Source organism: Ctenocephalides felis, unplaced genomic scaffold, assembly GCF_003426905.1.
Source record: "Ctenocephalides felis isolate EL2017-DRISC unplaced genomic scaffold, ASM342690v1 CF-g0.4_SCAFFOLD_03571, whole genome shotgun sequence".
Lineage (NCBI taxonomy): Eukaryota > Metazoa > Arthropoda > Insecta > Siphonaptera > Pulicidae > Ctenocephalides > Ctenocephalides felis.
Genome location: NW_020539725.1, coordinates 36,732,266 through 36,754,730, shown reverse-complemented (window position 1 = coordinate 36,754,730; position 22,465 = coordinate 36,732,266). Strand labels below are relative to the sequence as shown.

The 22,465-nt window shown below is 27.6% G+C and overlaps 1 pseudogene; it reads left to right on the top strand.

The window, feature by feature from the left end:
- The first annotated feature begins 518 nt into the window (after positions 1-518).
- Positions 519-22,465, top strand: part of LOC113387072 — a 30,327-nt pseudogene continuing 8,380 nt past the window's right edge.

The window sequence follows — 22,465 nt, the reverse complement described above, 5'->3', positions numbered from 1 at the left end:
TATTTCATCCTTAACTGTGCTAGTGGCTGTGTCTTTGTGTATTAACCAATTTGGAACATACTATATGGTGCTTTCAAAATTTCTTTTAATAACCTGTTTTGAAATTTTGAATTATTAAAGCGTTTGAGTTGGAAGTTGATCCCCATGGCTGTATGCCGTATGTCCAAATTGGTTTAATGATGGCTTTTTAAGGGTAAATTTTATTATGCGTGTCAAGTTTTGATTTTCGTCCAAGGAGCCAATCATAGATAAAAGAGGAGTATAATAAAGAATATAATCATAGATAAAAGAAGCCAATGATATCTTCTTCTGGTTTCTTCAAGCTGCTTCCTTTTTTTCTTAATGTGTTCTTTCCAGGTTAGTCTCTTATCCAGGTGTAAACCTAGATATTTGACTGTATCTAGGTCTAGGGTGAATCTACCGCCTGGATTTAAGATTTAAATGTTATCTTTTGCTTTACAGTGTATTTTACAACACATGGCATCTTTTGCTGATTGCATGAACTTGCCAAAGCGCAGCGCAAGCGCACATTTAACGCATGGCAAATGTCAGAGTAGTAGCAGGATTTTGTTCGTAGTGGTCACAGTGTTCGTTAATTTGTGTAAAAAATAATTTTATTTTGCGGTTATTACGACGTTTTGTTTGTGATTTTTTATTCGTTATGTTATAATTTGTTTTGCTACCAAAAAGTGATTAAATGGAAAGCTGAAAATTGACAATATTTTTGTAATTATCTGTGATAACTTAACCTATAAACATAAGGGAAAAACAACTGAAGATGTAAGTGGATAAGTTTTTTTTTTATTATAGAGCAAAATTGTATCTGTTTGCAATATAATTTATTTAAGATTAAAATGTCATTATCGTTAGGCATTTGATAATTAAGAATTACTTTCATATGGCGTAATGATTCTCAGGGTTAGATAATCGTGGCCCAGTAGAATACTTTTCAAAGTGAATGTGGTGTTTCGATAAGTGTCATATATCTAGTTTGCAATGATTTATTTTTGTTTGTATATTTTATCCTTAGTAGGTTTTCAATTTGTTTTTTTTTTTTCATTACAAACAACATTAAAACAATAAATAATTAATTATTATGTACGTTTCTACACAGTATGTGTGTCATCATTCAGCATGTTTAACAAATTCTACAATTTTTTTACAAAGTTTAAAAGAATTACAAAATTACTAGAAAATATACCAAATGAATATATCCTTATATACATGCCAAACCAGTAAAAAAACAGAACACACAATTTTCTTCGCAAAAAAACAAAACGAGTAGTCTTGCATATTTTCATTTGTTCTTCTAGTAATTTTGTAATTCTTTTAAACCTTGTAATTAGAATTTGATCAACGTGCTGATTGATGACACACATGCCGTGCCGAAACGTAGCACTCTTTATTATTACTAAACAGATGATTAAAAATATTTTGACCTATGACATCAAAACAAAAACTTGTACTAAAACGTATATAAAAAAATCTATAAGTGAATAAAATAATTTTTTTACAAAGTTTAAAGAAATTACAAAATTACTAAAAAGTATAACAAATGAAAATATCCGTATGTACCGTATATTAATATCCGTATATTAATTTCAATCACGAAACTCTTTGCCTACAAGATTTACATTCTACATTCAATTTAACGCAGAATGTACCAGATTTAATTTACACTGCGATATGGAGTTCCCAAACCCAAAATTTTAATGATGCAAATCAAGTTTTGTTTACATTTGTATTTAATTAATCATTGTACAGTATAATATGTATCTAAGTACTTATTATTTACATATATTTGATATGAATAATTACTCAGTACTGCATTAAAATATAAAATCTCAGTTACTGCATAAAACTCTATAATCTTTTGAGCGCTATTAAATTATTATAACATTCCTCAAAATTATGAGTGATAGGGCTGCAAGTTCATAAATTCTAAGGAATTAAATTTACCCAACGTAAGTAACATCACGTATATTTTTGGATATTTTTTTAAAAAATTTAGGATTTTTTTTAATCAGGTAAAAAATAATTACACGAGATACCTTACTAGACCCCTTTCTCTTACCACGTAATATTTTGTGATTTTTTGTCAAACCCCTCCTCACCTTTTAAGCTTCACGTGATTAATAGCCTCTCTCTAAGTCAGAACTTAATTTTTTTAGATTCTTTTAGATTTCAATTTAAATTCTATATCTTAAATTCTATTTTCAATTCAAAGTAGTATTGTAAAATCCCATTGACTACAATATATCTGTAATGGATGAATATTAGTGTCATTTATTAAATAAGATTTATATGTAAATCATCATTTCATACTTTTTAAATCCTCGTGTAATTGAATTACCCAACGTCTTAAATAAATAAATGTTCATGATAATTGTAAGTAAATTAAAATATTATTAGAGAATATTCTTAAGTTTTGAGATAATGCATGTTGAATTGGTGATTATAAAGTCATGCTAATAATTTAAATTAGCAATATTAAAAAAATAGGTATAACACATTACCTATTGATATATAGTTTTAGCACCTACAATTAGCAATGACATTTTATATTAAAATATTTTTTTATGTAATATTGGACTATATATTATTATATATTGGATTATATATTAAAATATTTGCAATTTATTGTATCATTTTCTATAAATGTACTATATTAAAATAAAATTACCATCATAATAAAATTATTAATTTAATTGATTTTAAATATTTACTCTTACGGTAATATATTCTCACTACTCTACTATAATTGTGAGTAAATTATTTTATTCCTTTTATTAATAACAGTCAGAACTTAGTTATATTCTACAAGTTTTTTTGATTTACATTAGATAAGTCAAAATAACTTTAAGTAAAGATAGAAAACAACATATCATAATTATATTACCCAAAATCAGAAAATTTTGAAAACTCTTCAAATAATTTATATATCTTTTGAATTTGTAATGTTAGTTGTGGGGTACCAGATAAAATTTTTTTGTAATGAACACTTCGTGTGTAAAATATTCGTTCTTATCAAGGTATTTTTACCTAATAGGTATTACGTGCGTATTTGGATAATATTGATTAATACCAGTTTTATTGATCGGTATATATTTTTATAGCTATTTGTTTCATAATAATTACAATGAATCATTACGCTAACGTTTTCAATTATTTTCAAATCGTACAATTACCATTACATAAACATTATGAAAGGCATTGTGCTTGTACAATAAATGTAAAATTAGAAAGTATCGCTCCAGATTTGTTCACGTGCTTACAATTTTATCTATGTTACTTATCAGATTACAATGTATTTACTTATCAGAATTAATTTATATCAGCAAATTTACGTATAATGGAACTGGTGCTCGATACATTGTTGCAAATGAAATTTTTTTATCTGGCTTTATACAATCTGAAAGTGCTACATATATGAATAGATATATATATACAGGGTCGGATTTAGAAATTTGGCGCCCTGGGGCACTGTCGAAAATGCAGCCCCATTTTTTATGTCTCATTTTTCTAAAATTAAAATAACTATTCTATTGCAGAAAATTTATTATGCATTCCAAACTTGTTCTATGTATGGATATAATTTTTTTCCTAATTTCCAAATTTTGCCGCCCCAGAAAATTTACCGCCCCGGGCACTAGCCCCAACTGTCCCTACTGTAAATCCAGCACTGTATATATATATATATATATATATATATATATATATATATATATATATATGCATATATATATATTATTAAACCCGCTCTTCTTTTCATTTTCTTTACAAAGCGACTCTATAACAATATTTAAATGTTATAATTATTTTTATGTGACGACGATGCTTGTACTTTTGTCATGTAGTACAAATACATGATTTATTATCAACTAGTTTAACATAATATTAAGAATATCTAAGAACATCGACTTTTATTGTTTTTATATCTTTACATTTTATATTTCTGTTTCTAAATGATGATATTTCATTATTGAATATTATCTAAAAACGTTTTTTGTCTATTCCTCATCACTATAACTATAACTACAAGATCTTATTACTATTATAAACTATTTTATTATTATTTACTATAAGATTTTATTATTATTATAACTATAAGATCTTATATCCCTTTCCTATTAATAATAATATTTTTCTATTTTCAATGAAATGCGACTGATACTGTTCCGTTTAAGATATTGCAAAATGTTTTGTAATAGTTATATTTTATGACATTTTTTATTAGAAAGTGTATTAATTACGATATTTTATGTAAAACGAACGTAAACATTACGTTGAAAAAGTTAAGTAAAACTAGTCTTTAAAATTTCATAATACAAGTTTTTTTTAAGTTATTTGCAGAAAATTCGTCTAATAAGTAAGCCCAAATTAGAATATATGCTTTATTTATTTAATAAGTTGCTTGATAAACCAGACATGAGAAATAGACTCAATTGTTCAGAAGAATAAATTTAAGAACAATAAGATCGATTGATGCAGATTTTTACATTGTTCAAAGTGCAATATGGAAAAAAATAGATTAAAAAAACGGGTAAAATTTACTTTCGGTTCGATTATTATTTACTATTTCCAAATCAGATCTTATTTTTCCATTAATGATCCAAATGCGATTTTTTATTCGAATTATAGACTTTCGATTCTATTATAGTAGAAACTCAACTTAGGGGGCGTCCATTAATTACATGATCGACTTTTTAAGGATTTTTGGACCCTCCTCCCCCTTGGTGATACGTGATGATATTCAAAATTACCCCCTTTCCCTCACCAAACATTACGTGTATTTTTATTACGAAAAAATAGTAAATTTTTAAATTTTTTTTTGAAAATGTTTGTATTTTGTAAAAAAAATCAAGTGAAGAATAAATACACTTGATATCTTACTATACCCCTTCCACCCACCACATAATATTTCGTGATTTTTTGTCAAACCCTCCTTTCCTTAAAACCCACACGTGATTAATGGACACCCCCTTACCTTGTAACTTACTTACTAACTTATTACTACCTAATCGTATTTATTTAAAATAGATGAAATATGCAAACATTAAATATTTGAAGCAGAATTTTGACATGGTTTCGGTTTTTCTTCTGAAACCCGTAAATAGCATATCATGAAATCTATTACATAAAAATAAGTCGGGTTTTTAGGCAATTTTTTTCTTCATCTTTCAATTACCAAACGAAATGTTACATAAAATGAAACCATCTGGTGGTGAAACGGAGTTCGCCCGGTTTGCTAGTATGTTATAAAATTATCATAGGCTAATAATGTCTGCACTGTATTTTATTATTGTCTCACACGTGGTTGTATCATTTATATTTTACTTTTAATCATTATTAAATAATTTATTTTCGCACACTTTTGATCAACGTTTGTTTTAATTAAAATTGTTTCCTGCGACTGATCACGTTCAATAAATAACTGTAATCAGGCGGTGCTCACTGATTGATCAGCGCTTGTGTTGACAATACAAGAGATTCATCCGTTTCAATTAAATCAATTTCTTTCAATTGCGAACTATGGTACCAAAATAGATTGCGTATAGCGAAACCTATATATTTTATTACCTATATTATGATGTAAAATGTAATTCAATTCCGTTTACCACTTAACTCGAAGATAGTGAGATATAAAATTTTGTCTTATCTCATATGTAGCTTTCCGTATAATCAATTTGTTATATATTAATAATATGTACTGTAGTCGTTTACTACTGCATTAGCTAAATTAAGTCAAAGTAATATTTACTAATAATAAGATTGACTACTGGAGGTGTGGGATTTATATTTGAGTACATTCTTATATTAAATGACATCCTCAAAATATATATTTAAATAAATCTACTAAACTTGTTGGTTTAAGTTTAAGAAATTTCATGGCCATATGTATATAGAAAACATATGTAGCTAGAATATAAACTTTTTTCGAAAATATTCCTGAATCACAGTACCTAACCAGCACTATCAGTGGACTTTTAAACTATCAGCACAATAGTTTATAAAAAATAATTTTATCTCATTACTATTTGAATTGTTGAAAAAAAACAGTACATACATACTGTCATTTATATTTGATGTCTTGATTAACAAAAATAAATTGTAACAAAAAAAAAACTATCTGAATCTAAACTATCTTCGAAAATATTCTTAAAACACAGTATCTACCCAGGACTATTACTGGAGTTTTAAACTATCAGCACAATAGTTTATAGAAAATAATTTTGTCTCATTGCTATTTGAATTGCTGACAAAACAGTACATACATACTGTCATTTATATTCGATCTCTTTTGATCAAAATATGTTTCCAATTATTTGATCAACTATTATAACATTGTAATTTGAAAATTTGGTTGTTTTTTTTTTCAATACCTCTTTGTAACTATATTGGCAAATACTATTATTAATGACTGCTTTCTAATGTGTGTTCAGTGATTACTTGAGAGTTTCTATTTAGATTTGATACAAGAATGACTATATTATTACACCAATCAATAGTAAAAATTATCCTAAGATTTTTTATAAAATATCATATTGTGGGTTCTGGATTTATTTAGTAGAAGGGCAGGAGACACACTAATAAACTGTGGCGTATGAAAGATATGAAATTCAATTTAAAATACCTATCATAACAAAAACAATTTTCTCTATAATCATTTATATAAAGACAGATTTTTTATTGATTCAGAAATAATGGCTGTATTACCTTTATTGGCAGATATTCGAACATTTTCAACGACAAATGTAAAAGTAGTAGTCCTTGAACATACGTAATAGCAAATAGACAACGAAGTATAAGAAAAATATTTACATATACCAACTTATCTCTTATATTTACATACATACATATATACATATACATATATACATATACATATATATGATTTAGTTCATTAATTTGTAGCTTGTTTCCATACTTTAAAATACTCATTATTTATCTTGTTAGAAATATGTACAATATTTTAAAGTGAATATAGCTTGTTCCCGGAAGTGCTAAATCAAATAAAATAATAAATGAATAAAAATCATCAGTATTGAAGATTTCTAATTGTACATTATACATTATATCAAATAAAGATAAGCCAACCCTTGGGTTTGCAATGTAGTTAAAAGAAATGTAACATATAAAATAGCCTATGTTCTGATTGCCGTTAAAAAAAATAATTAGACCTGTGTCTAAAAATACTCAGTAAATGAATTTGTCAAATATGATGATTTTGGATCTGAAAAAATTACAAATTAAGCAGTTTAATTTCGAAATGTTAAATTTGCAGCTCATGCATGATTATGTTTATATGAATATGCATGAATATTTTGTTTTGGCATGTTTAAAAATCTGTATATATATATATATATATATATATATACATTTTTTAAAGACAGCAAAAAAGCATCTTTCTACAATGATGAAGTAGCTGACAGTTTTACTGAACGTAGTCAGATAATTGTTCGTTTGAAATGTGTTATTTGTTGTGATATAATTGGTTTGATTTATATAATATCATTAATATTTGCGCAAAGTCAAATTGGACCTTTGAGTCTCGCCCTGCTCTACATATATAGTTTTTATTAAATTTACTTTAATTCATCGAATGTTACTTGAAACTTCTCAAAAAGTAGGCCAAAGAAGAAATTCTTAATTCATTTTCTATCTCTCCTCGGAGAAATTTGATTTTTTTTTAAAGCTCAGTAGTATTATTTACAATTATACACGAAATCCAGAGTCCAAATAGAATCTGAAAAACTTGAAACGTAAGTCGAAAGACCAAAAAAGTCTTGGATTGGATTATACCACGTTTTCTATAGTAAGTGTATAAAACTTCCAGTTTGATTGTATTGACAAAATATAGACAAACTAATGGGGTTTATAATACCTCACTGTATATAGCATTCAAATAACACATCCTTATAAACTTAAAGTATTAATAATTTTGATTCTCTAGAAATTATTTAGAATAAACCCTACTTAGCAAAACAACGTTTGCCGGGTCAGCTGGTATATATATATAATTTTAAAGTCGAGCATTCTAAGATTGCAAGAGTAATTTTACTTAAAACCACGCGTTTATTTTTAGAAAGTCATGTATACGCATTATTGAGAAGTGCAATAAAAAATAAATTGCGATAATGAGTTCAACTTTCTTCTGAACATAATGTAAAATTTATTTTGCCTTTGTTATAAAATCAATATGCATTGATGTGTAAATTTGACAATAATAGTTTCTCTAAAATACGTTTCGGGTATCCAACTTGAGTAAAAGTTACTCTTACCGATTGTAAATTTTATTCAAGCACAGACTCTATACTTTACTATAGAGTAGGTACATGTTTAAATCAGTAATGTCATTATAATGCAATCTTAGCAGTGTAGTAATATAGTAAGTTGCATAAAAACTTAGACAAATTGCATAGATAAAAAATTACAGATTTTTATATTCATTTTCAAACATGGTTCTTTAATATACTGTTACTTCATGACTTTCGTAATCATGTTATACTTATTTAGTTATGCTTAATTAATATGAACACATCATACATTACGAACAATTACATATAAAGGATTTGCAAATAATATTTTTAATTTCTTGATTTGTATATATATATGCAAATACGCGAAAGTGTTCTTCAGACCAGACTCCTAATTGAACTTAATGTGACTCTACACTTCTACAGTTTAGGCAATTAAGAATAGAAACTAATGTATGCGACTAAATGCATAAGCAAAGCCAAAAAGAGAGTACTAATTGTAATAATACTTTGGAGTAAATTATTTTGTTATTCAGTTTTTTTATTATTAATGATAAGTACATACCTTTTTATAGAAGACGAATTCCTTTATTCCATTTTTGTAACGAATCACATATGCGACAAGAGTATGTTCTTTGAAATGGATTTGCAAGATTCCGTTACTGCAACTTTGTATTGAGTATAACATTCTGGAAGGCCACTTGCCATCGACATCTATTGCATGCATTTATTTATATTTTTCATATTTTATTTGTGACTAAAGAAATGCGATTGCTAAATTAATATATTATACGAATCTAATAATAGGGTTTACATACAAATATCTGATTCGTAGAAAACTTATCTTTTAAATATATACAGTGTTAATTATAATGTTCAATTATTTAATTTAGGTAATAGATGATAAATTGATGACGTTTTATACGAAGTTAGTTATAAATAAATACGTTGTTTATGTTGAGCCATTCATAACAGTGAATAGGGCAAACTGCAAAATTTTCCAATGAAAATTGATCAGTTTCAATCAGTTGAAGAGTACATAGAAAAGGATAGAATATATAAATAGGAAGAAGAGTAGGATTTATATAAGGAAAATAGTATGAGCATGAATATTGTATTGTAATTGAAATATTGTAATGAAATTGAAATATGTTGTAGGTAAATAAATGCTCGAGTAAGCGAGGTCAATAATATAAAAAAAACATACGAAAATTTGCATATCTCCTAGTTTTATTTTAGGAGCGTTGCAAAATATTTTACAATAATTTCTTTTCTAAAAACTTGCTAGTGTTCTTCATTTTCTTATAACTTTTTTTTATTTAAAACGTTATTTTATTAAAATAATAAAATTATTTTCATTTCAAATTATTACTGCTTTTGATTAATTTAGGTATTTTTTTCGGTTTCGATTTTTTTTCTAATTGCAATCTATCTATTACAAAGACATTCTTTGCTTTGCTCTTTTAACAGGTGATGGGTGTTTAGAACGCGACCCAGTAGTTGTCCTTTCTAGTTTTGGCATATTTTTAACATATAAATAGAATTTTTTACCTTTTATTATTTTTGTAGCAAAGCCAGGAAGACAATTTCGTAATATCATATTTTAAATCTATAATCGTAATTGAAAATATATCATTACCGGGTATCGAACCATTGCTTGCTAGATCACTTTTTATCAGAAAGCCACAGCCTGCTCCTTAATTTGAAATAACTAGTAAAATGTTTTTAGATATTATATTTTTACTTAATATTTATAGCAAATATTTCTGTAATTTTTATTCTTTCTAACAAATAACAAAAGTAGTTATTTTCGTATTTGTTGCTTTATCAAAAGCCGTATGTTATCGTTTATGATTCTTGACATGGTATGCAAATATGCATATCGTTTGCGCTGAAATCGGCTCGAAACAAAATTGTTTTGTATCGTTTTTTATGCGTCAATAGCATAATTCTTGTAGTTTTCTCTAAATAATTTAAAATTTGCATATTTTAAATTGCAATAGAGTTATTTCTAAATCCGATCATAACTGACTATGATCTCTAATGACAATTCAGCGTCAAAGCGACCCATTATTCAAATTAGAACCTTCAATAAAAATAATCAATGATCTATCTGAAAGGATGCTCTGAAAGCTTGCTAATTTCTTCTCCTTTTTTTCAAATTTAATATGAGTTTGTTGTTTAACTAAAAATGAGAAAATTTATCAATAAAGATTGCACTTTGACTTCAACATCGTGCATGTTACCTACATTATCATTTAATATTTGTTTGCATGGCTGCTTATCTTCTAGTATTATTGCTTTTGCACAGTCTCCTCTAATGGGCCTTTTATCAGCACTAATTTCATTCATATCAAATATGTCGTCGCAAAATAAAAATAAGCTGGAAATTTAAATTTATTAATTTGAAGGCAATTTTTGTGACCCCTGAATATGATTATACATAACTGTATGTCATCGTTTGCGATATGATTAATTAATATATTGATAGTATAATTTGAGTTCGAATGAAAGTTGCATAGAATAATCAATGCACAGTATTCCAAATGAATATTTTCTATCTATAATTATTATTGCTTTTGCATAACATCCTAATAGAATATTTTATCAAAATTAACATTATTAATTGGAAGATAATTTGTGTAACCCTAGATTAGGTTATTTTTAATTAGCTACAAATATTTGCAATGGGTAATAAATAATAATGTGATAATCTTATTTAAAAAAAATATTGCGAATCTGGAATATAAGTATGATTGCACTAATCATTAAGGACTCATTTATTCGCATTCGTTGGAACTTAAGAGATCTGGTTTTAGGTGACGCCTGAGAACATTTTTTTGAATTGTACATAATATCATGTTATGATATACGATTCTTTTAACAGCCATTGCATCATATTAAATTATGGATAATGCAACATATTTTTTAATTAGGGCTTGTTCGTAGGTAAGTGGCTTGTAAGAATCAGAGGTCCCGGGTTCGATCCCACTTCGAGCAGCCTGTTGTCAAGCAGTAGTGACCACAGTTTTCACTTGGAAATTTAGATAGCAATATGTTTCCAAGTGAAAATAGCCTTGATACGCATGCTGCATCAATGAAAAAAAGTCATCACTATTACAATAATTGTAATAATAAAAATCATAACATAGAGATGGGACAACTGTTTGGGTTTCCATCTATAAAAAACAAACCTAGTTTGTAAGAAATTTTTCACAAAAGCTCATAGGAGCTTTAATTCTGTTTTTTTTTTCATTACACTAATAAACTATTTTTCTTCCATTTAACTTTAAGATTTTTTGTGTTATTTAATAATCTATCATCTATGATTCAATTTTGTGTAGTTGTCCAGGTCCAGGTGTTGTAGTTTGCTTCGAGTACACATGCATTTTAATCATAATATTTCGCTAGTATTCAATATTGTGTATATTGTTTCTTGAATTTATATAGTTCAATATTACAATTTTCTGCAGTAAATGCATTTAGCTTTTAGTCTAGCATTGAATACTATTGATGATATTAGATAATTTTATTATTATTGAAAGCTATATGAAAAATGTTAAAAAAACTAGGTAACGTATGTAATTTATATTTTTGATATAGTCAAACTATTTTTAATTGTATATATATATATATATATATATATATATATATATATATATAAATGACAATAAAATCCCATTTACCATTAACGCTGATACTACTGTCTGGAAAATACTATAGACGCTTTGTTCTAATCTTTATGTAGTGTAGAATTATCACAATAATAATATTTGTTATTAATAATGGCTTGAATATGAACAATTGTTCTATATTGAAATGTGATATATTAGTTTTAATTCTATTAATTTATTCAATCAATTATGCCCATGTTCATAATCAATATGATATGCTCACAATAGTCGTATTGTTATGAAAAAATTCTTGGCATTCCATCACGGAAATTCTCACATTACAGACGAATATTTTAAGAGCATTATTGTGGTCGCAATCGATTTGATCTGCAGAGCTGGAGTAATTTTCTCATAGCATTCCCTAATATTGAAGGCAATATTTAATCATATTTAATACCTTTGTGCGATATTCAAATAGTTCTATAAATGAAACATTAATTTTATAGCTCGTTGGTAATTAAAAATTAATTTGCTTTTTATAATGGTCATGGATTTCAATTTATTTTTGATTGGAATTGCTGATTTTCATGTTTGGAAACTTTGATTGATTTATACAAAATTGCATTTTTATGTCGTATATTGGCACTTCAAGGCCTTATTCGATTGTTCGATAATCGACATAGTATTCTTTTTGGTTCTATATTTAAACTATATTTATATGTTATCCAAAATAAATAAAATTAATTTAATTAATTCAATTAAGTGCAATTGATTAACGAATTATATTTCGGTGTTTATAAGATAATTGTAAGTTTTGAATTACATGTTATTATAGTTGATAATGGTATTTCGAAGAAACCATCATCACATCTTTTTGTAGTCATATGTTATCATAACAGGATGAAGATTGATCTCCTCTTCCGAAATTTTATAATTACTAAAATACAAATCTAAGGATTCGAAATAACTCAAATGTTTTAAGTTGAAGTAACTATTTTATATCAGTTTTTATTGGAAAGAGTTTTTTGAATCATAAAGATCTATTATAATCTGTTATAAACATATTGTACTTTCATCTTCGTAGATGTCGAAAAAATAGCGTTGCATTCCATCACTTTTAACTTACAGATTATATTGTAATCTGATTGGTAAAACTAGCAAAAATAAAAAATAAAAAAGTGGAATTTTCACTGATTTAAATTAGATGTGAAGTTATGTGTGAAGTTTAATGTTCTGAATAATTTTTCAACTTATAAGTTATAATGTATAAAGGTTATTAGTCCTAAAAATTTGAAATATTTTTTCATTTCATATGGGGCTATTGGATTAACGTTTAATTAGCAACATTCGAATACACGATCATTATCTTTTTTTTTTCTTGAAAGAAATATGTGGCAAAACATGTTGAGATATTAAAGAATCTTGAGCTGGTTCATCCCTATAATTAGAACTTTTGCTATGGAGCTACGGCGTTCCAGAACGTGATCTCCGATATTAAAAATGTTGGAGCAAAATTTTGTGAATGGTTTACTACTTCACCATTTTCATTATTTTATTTACATATATTTCGGTTTGGTCTGATCAACATTTTACACAGTATAGAAGAAACCTAACAAAAATTAGTGCATATGATCAATTGGTTTAGATAAAACCCTTTAACTCATATGCCATTTAAACTCTCAAAAAATAAGTTGTCTAACCATCTATTATAAACACGTACACAGTAAAGTAACTTCAATATCATTATTTTGGTAAAAATCGTATGATTTTTATTCTTAGAGAAAAATTTATTTACAATAAAGCGACTTCATGAAATTAATAGACAAAATAGTCTCTATAATAAATATAGTCTCTATAAACATTTTTCACTAGTAACTACCTATTATGAGAAAATTACTAGTGAATTACTATTATAAAGCCTATTTTGTTAATTAATTTCATGGAGACGCATTACTGTAAATATATTTTCCTCTATGTATAAAAATCATACGATGTTTACTAAAATAATGATATTGTAGTTACTTTAGTAAAGAATTATATTGGGAATGCTTTACTGAATTGTGACTAAATCCTTTCAACAAATAAAAAATTATACTCAATATGCACAAAACGCACAACATATATAAATAAAAATATAAAATACCTTAGAATAGAGCATTGTAAAAATTGAATTGTTTAATAAAATACATAAATTTATTTTGTCTCATTTATGTTATACATATGATATGATGCGCAAATAGTTCAGTTAAAACAATAGGGACTTCAAACCCAATTCAATCTTAATCAATTTTAATAAAACAAGAGGTTGTATCATGAGTTCGTTATCAGCGCGGACGTGGCCTATTTAAAACGTCGCCGGTACAAATCAGAGTTTATTATTATTAAAAAGACAGTCTAAAACTATTTCAAGTTTTAACTGATTAAAAGTTGGTGTAGGTCACATATAGCATTCTGTGCGGTGTCATAAATTTTTTGATATTGTGAATTTTCGTTTTAGTAGGTAACTGAACTCAGTGGCGGATCCAGCTTCGGCGTCAGGGGGGGGTCATAATTGAAAAGTTTTTATAGTCCTCAATGAGTATGTAACAAATTTAATATATATATATATATATATATATATATATATACATATAAGATAGAGCGGGGCTTCGCGGGTAAAAAGGTCCACCACCGATATCTCAAGGAGGTTAAGGATTAAGGGGGTATTCTACTGTAGACGCATGAATTTCGCCCGATTTTTGAAGCGCTGTATAAAGGAAACAAATAATATTTTTACTATCGATTTTTTATCATTTGTTTATTGATATTTTATTATTACATAAAAAAATTATTAAAAAAAAATAATTGAAATTCACAAAGTTATGAGCAGTCAAAGTGGGGGTTCCCAAAAAAAGAGGGTGTCCTGGCGTACATGATTCCAACCCTCCTGGTGATTTGAAACATAAAAAATAGATGGATTCTTAATTATAATAGATGCCGCTATCGTATGAACCTTGGATAAGTTAAAAAAAATTTTTTTGGTTGAATGGCGGCAGTTTGAAAAAAAAAATATTTTTTTTCATGTTTTTTTAACAATTCCGATTTTTTTAAAAATACTAAATGAAAAGTTATAGTTTTCGGCAAGGTCCATACGATAAAGCGATATATAGAGAAGATCCTCTCCAAATTTGAAGTAAATCGGTTCATTAGAACTCGAGATATCCTTACCGCCAGCTCGAAAAAAGTAGTTCCGAGAAAAACGCGTTCAAAGTTTTGAGACAAGTCGGACCCGAACCGAGGCCACGTCACTAAAACGGCTATAACTCAGGAAATAATAGTAATTTTGAAAAATCCTTTTAATGACATATTTTTGAATAACTAAACTTTGAAAATGTGGAAAAAAAAATTTTTCGATTTTTTCAAAATTCTACAGTAGAATACCCCCTTAAAGTAAAGTTAAGGATTTCTTAACAACAATATTTGAAAGTGGAAGGAAAAATGTACAACCAGCCATCACCCTGATTCTTACGACGTTAAAAGAAGCATTTTTACAAGAGAAATTAAATAAATATTTATTTCAACTTTGCTGGTGAATATTTTGGACAAAATATCAAATTAAGGTTATATATAGAGTTATCTCTGTAAAAATGTATCTATAAAATTCATATTTTTCATTGGTTGAATAATGTAGCTAAACCCCTTTAAAATTAAGAATAGTAAATTGGATTGTTTGTCCTCTCGCCGTTCGATTTTACCCCGTCTATGGGGTAAAAAAGACCAAGTGACAAATTTTTAAAAAACAGAAAAAAACACATTTTTACAGTGATGAATTAGCTGGAAGTTGGACTAAAACATAGTCAGATGCTTTTTATTTGATGTGTCCTATTGGTTGTTATGTTTTTTGTTTAGTTTTCACAATATAATTGCTCAAAGTTAAATTGGATCCGCCTAACCTTATATATGTGTATTTTTTTATAAATAATCTGCGTCTTTGTCGTAAGTCAAATTTTGACCTTTCCTCGACGTTTTCTCGTCTGAACCGATGTTAAAATTTAAAAACTATAAAATGAAACTGGATAAGCGCTTGCGTTGATTAGTTTTTTGAGAAAATTGGTCGATCCGTTTCTTTACTATTGGCAGAAAAGTGCTAAAATTATCGTCCATGTTTTTGTCAAAAATTCTTAGCCGTTTTTGCTTAAACTATTCGATTGATATCATTTAGAAATAAATGGTTTCTGGCGAAGATCGGTCAAGTCGTTTCTTTTTCATAATAGGTTGTCATTTTTTTGCGATTTAAGTGAAACTTTACATGGCGATAGAGTTTCTGCTCTAAATGAACGTACTAAACTAGGCCTGCGACAAGTAGTTTACTTATGATAATTAAAGTTTTGGATTATTTTCCATCAATGTGTATTATTCAAACCATTTTTCAAAAATCACTACTATATTTGAAAAAAATTGCAATAGTTTCTCACTTCAAAATAGTTTACAGCGATGGACAAAACGTGGACAAAAAAATGCGGACATACAAAATACACACACACACATATCAATTTCTTCTGAGGTATGCCAAAGTATTCAGGTATCTTCAAAACGTCGAGAAATGCAAAAAAAATCATTCAAATCTAAAATGATTTTTTGCATTTCTCGACGTTTTGAAGATATCTGAACTCTGGCATACCTCAGAAAAAATAGATGTGCGTGTGTGTGTGTTTTGTATGTCCGCATTTTTTGTCCACGTTTTAGGGCGCACATATCAACCGATTTCAATGGAATTAATAGGGAGATGAGCTGATTAGTTTTTGGCAAAGGCATGTCCAGCAGTTACGGAGATAAAGAGCAAAGAGTGCAGAAACTAGAAATCGAGTTTTTGAGAGAACGGAGCATCCGATTTGAATGACATAAAAAACATCCAATTTGTAATGATTGGGAGAAGATATGATTAGTTTTTGGCAAAGGCAGGTGTCCATCCATTTCGAAGATACAGAGACAAATGTGCAAAAAATGGTAGTTTTTGAGAGAACTGAGCGACCGATTTGAATGATTCAAAGAACTTTCTGCATGTTTTGACAAAATAATTGCTTTTGAAAAAAAATTGTTTCAATTTAAATAAATAGTATTAACTTTGCAATTCAGTTTATATAATTTTTATAAATATTGGACATTGTTACAGTAATTTTAACAATCTATTTGAAAACATTTAATATTCCTTGAACATTCTGTACGGTACGGGAAGTTTCAGCAATTTGCCTTAAGGCACGATGCCATACACCACTATTTTATATGTTGATTAAGTCGTCTATTAATAGGATTACTGAAAGTTCATGCATAAGGGCCACTCACAATCAGTTTATTTTTTTGATTTTTGAATGATTTTTTTTTCCTAAACTGTAATAAAACATATATTCGCAATACGATTAGAAAATCCCTAAATTTTAGGGTTTTTGATTCCGCCATTCGTCTACAATCAGTTAAATATTCGAGTTGTAAAATATGTTTGGTAACAAAATACATAAATAAGATCAATATGAAGTAATTTTGTTGTTGAATTAGTGTTTTATCTAAGTCCTAAAACAGGCTCAGGGGGGGGTCATGACCCCCGTGACCCCCCCCCTGGATCCGCCACTGACTGAACTGCTAAATATAACGGCTAAAACCATACATAAGTGCAAACGGCTAAAATCTAGCAAAAAACACGCTATAACGGCAAAAGTCTATTACTTGATGCTTTAATTGTTACACCAATAAGTAATTTTGAGAATATTGCTGTAAAATAATTTCAATACTCATTAAAAGAGATAATGAAATGAAATAAATTCCTTCTGATTTAGAAAATTACACTTAAGTTTTTAAATTTAAAATGCTACAATGAATGAAACCACTTCTAAAGTAAATATCTTTATTTGTGCATTTATTTCTTTGGCTAATATCAAATTATGTATTATGGATATGGAAATATAACAAATACGGATAATTTATATATTTTTTTAAATATTTCTTGTTAAATGGCCTTCATCAGTATCTCTATATATGTTGTGGCAAGTATTGATATCGACGGATCAGTTGATTAGTATTGGTAGAATTATTATGTTGTACAGATAAAAAACTAAACTAAATAATATTAACAAATAAAATTTAAATTTAAACATGTGACTTAATTTGAAGAATAGGCGCTCTCCCACGGATTACGGATAGAGCTATGGACTTTAAATCAGTAGTTGAGGTTCCCCGCTCGGATTAGTTGTTTCATGACTAGCTCGGACAGCCTGATGTCAAGTATTGGCATCAGTTTTCACTTGATAATATAGATAGCGGATAGCAATATGTTTTCAAGTGAAAATATCCTTTATGGCGGTGCGTTGCCCAACGAAAAATTATCAGTTATAGTAATAGTAATAATTGTGTGGGGATATCAAGCAGGATGGTTTTGGTAAACGATGGGACATGTCATGTATATTTTTGATATCGTAATATTTTTATAGTCAATAAATTTGATATATTTTTTATGTTGGGAGTTTCTAATTTAATATATTGTCATAATCATTACGACTCCCACATTGGTGATCCCGACGTGATAGATGAAGACAAAGGAGTTTTATTTTTCGAGGATTTAAGAAAAATTGATTTTGACGCAGCACCACAATCACTGGTCTTCAGAGACGACCTATAAGGTACGTCCAGTCCAATCCATCATAGTTAACGCACTTACTATCTGGATCAGACTTCCGAGGTTACTCATTTGGTATACCCAGACCTCAGTGTTTATTGCTGACAGAAAAAATAATTTGGAGCCTGAACTTTTCATTGGAATGCAATTCAACCTGTCTTTCTCTGTTAACTCAACAAATCGTCTTATAATGCTACCTCCCATTATCGGTGACAACGACGAGTCAAAACAAAATTTGACATAATTTATTGGATTCCACAATTCTGGACTCTTATGTCAAAGAAACCAATGATCCTGATTTGGATAAAGAGCCAACTTCTTTCTCTGATCGGAACTCATCAGATACGAATGCAACGCTTGCAGAGATGGAAACTGTACTCATAAATTATGCATTCTAAACATTAAGTAATTCTGATATAACTAATACCAATTAGATCGAGGCTGAATCTTAGAAGTTCACCGACATCGAGGTACAGGAAATTTTGCACATGTTTTTTTTAGTCAGAATCTTATGCAGAATATGGAGTTGATGGCAGGTCGAATCACCACATACGGTGGATCTGCTGACGAATCATGGAAATTTGTAATTGACCAGTATTACAACACTGGTCTGCTATAATCTGCTTTCCCACCACATTTTTATAACGTGTTTCCCTGTATTTTCTTTTTAAACTGTGAGATCAACACTGGGCAGGGAGTGTGTGGGGATATCAAGCAGGATGGTTTTGGTAAACGATGGGATATGTCATGTATATTTTTGATATCGTAATATTTTTATAGTCAATAAATTTGATATATTTTTTATGTTGGGAGTTTCTAATTTAATATATTGTCATAATCATTACGACTCCCACAATTGTAATAATTCTAATAATAATAAATTCTAAGCTATTCTAATAATAAACATATCAAAAAGAGTCAGTCTTGAAAACAAGATTTAGTACTAATTGTTAATTTAATATATAAAAAAGAAGAATATTCTTAGGTTAACTAGGATTTCTCTCGGGAATGGTTTATACCACAAAGCATTTTGCTTTTTTATAGGAAAATCATTGTTTTATAAAATACTACTTCATGCTCACGTTGAGCTTGTCTATAATAATTTTATGTAGAGAATCGTGCTCGTGTCATTTTAATGTGCATTATGTAACCAGACAGAGAAAGCCGTTTTCAGTCTGTTGCTTTCGCGTTTTATATGCTCTGGGATATGAAGTTTTATTATTTAATATTTACAAAATCATTTTAAACGATTAAGGGTTTCTGGATAATTCACCAAAAAATGAAATCCGGTAACCATCAAAGTAACCATTCGGATTAGTTCTGCAATTTAACTTTGAATCCCGGGATTTTATATAAGCAATATTTGTCTCTAAAGCGGATTTCTAGTTCCGTATTGTCCCAAATTTTTGAGAAATTCTTATTTTGAATGATCTGCAACTGAAATTATTTAATAAAATTTGAACCGGTTTTACGTGTCTTTAATTACAGATAATTAAATAATAGCTTTATTTTCTTTACTTTTCAGAAACTTTTAATATATTTGAAGTTTGTTAAAATACTGATAGTGTCAATATTTTTGCACTTTTATTATTTCATATTAATGTACTTCAGACTTTGTCATTTATCATTAACTTTATATATAATTAATTAATTCAATACCATAATTATTAATAAATTAAATACCATGAATTTTATGGTATCATTAAAAATGATTTAGAATCAGTCGTAAATTGAATCAAAAATCGGTAGGCCATTTTTTTTTCAGTCTCTCAATTTGAGATCAAGTAAATTGTTTATAGTTTGTTACACTAATAAGAACTTTATTATAGTGTCGGATTTATATAGTATAGAGTAATTTTCACGATTTCTCTTACAAATATTGTGCTTTACTATCTGTAGTGGTGTTATCTATATACCACCTCTACTACCATCACTACTTTGATATGGTTTCATGTATTCAATATAGCTCAATATTATAATAATTGTCGCATTTTCACATTAGCTTACATATTAATAATATTAGTTATGTTTATGTAAACATTATAGCGATTTCAAAAACTTTATCTTATCAATATATCTATAGATCGATAAACACCTCTTGAGAATTCACCACCAAACAAATAGATTAGATTTTGCGTCATTGCATTTATGTTTTATTATATTCTATTTGTTTCATATATCCATTAGAGATTTTCTTATTCAATAATGAAAGTACTATTTTAATTCTTTAGGCACATAATTATTTATGTATTTTATATTTGCTTATAAATCGTATTGCCAGCGATATTTGATTCTGGTAGTAGTTCAAATTGCGATTAAATTGTTTATTATTTGGTATTGTTACGAAGCCTAAACATATTGTAATACATATTTTAAAATTACTCATAAATCACTACTTGGAATGCTTATGATTATTTGCCAAATGTACTACAATTGAACACATGCTTATTGTTATTAATTTAATTAGCTACTGTTGGGTAATATGTGCTGTAATAACGCTTTTACTTTTAAATTTTTGATGAATTATTATATGACGTTGTGTTTATTATATTTGTAACATTTTCAAGAAATGATTCAACAGAAAAATTTATTACTTATTAATGAAACAATAATTTTGAATAACGTAGGATTGTTGTTATGGATTTTATTATACTCTAGTTAAAATATTAAGATCTTGAGGAAAGAACAAGGATGTCAAGCAGTTTATATTCTAGAGTCTAGAACTCTAGATTATCTATTTATGAAAATATGTTACTAAGCGCATTTCAGTATCGGAGAATAATTCTAATAATGAAATATATATTAAATACAGATAGGCATCAATCGTTGAGATGCTTTCTAAAAAGGCTTATATTTTGATGATAGGAAAAAAAGATCTATTTGATTCCCAAATAGACTTAGAAATATACCTAAACTTATGGCTATATAAAAACAAAAATCATTTTTGGCCAATGCAGATAACTCTATTCATGCAACTCGGACTTTATGCAAATTAAAATCACTCAAATCACTTATCAAATTGATATATTTTATATATACTATATATATTATTTGCATTATTTAAAGTGTTGGAATTCTTTCATTTATTGTAAATAAATCAAAGGTTATGGATAAAATTGTTCAGTGTGCATATTTTAATACAATTATAAGTAGCTTCTTTATAAATGATCTGGTTATTAATATAATTATTTAATGTAGTTTAGCCAATAATTAGTGGTTCTGTAAGAACTTGTTTGATATTTACGACTTTTATAACATAACAGTAAATTCTTCAATCTGCTTCCAGGAATTTATATAGTTTACGCGACATAGTTGATTGATTTCGTTCAATACAATGACGATTGCTCCATTCAATAATTTGGTTGTTATTTTAGCAAATGCTTTGTATCAAAATGAATTGGTTTTCATTGTTCTGAAAAAGTTTACACCGATTATTTATTTCTTATATATTGTCCTTTAACTATATTTTATAAATTAAATTTTATTTAATTTATAAAAATGTATTAATTGATATTCAAACTTTTATTAACATTGACTTAATTATTGTTTCAAATTAATTTATTCGATTACTTGAAAAGGAAATTTTGCTAACCTATTGTTACATACTCTCAACGAACCTTTTTTCATATCAGCTCATTTCTCTCTTGCTTAAATTGTGTTTTTAGGTTATAAATAAAATCTCGCTATTTACGAAGGCTCCAGCCAACAATCTTCTAAAAGGTGAACTTTTCATAAGAATCTTATAAGGAAAATGAATATTTTTTGTTAGACTGCCTATAAAAATTATGATTTTAATATAGAATTACTCATATAAAATGCGCATTTAAATATATTATTTATGTCAAGATATAGTTGTTTAAAAATAGAAAACCTTTCCTTATAATCACTTGAGCAAATTTAAACTAATAGAAAAACATTTACATTTTACCACTTTCATTCTTTAGTAA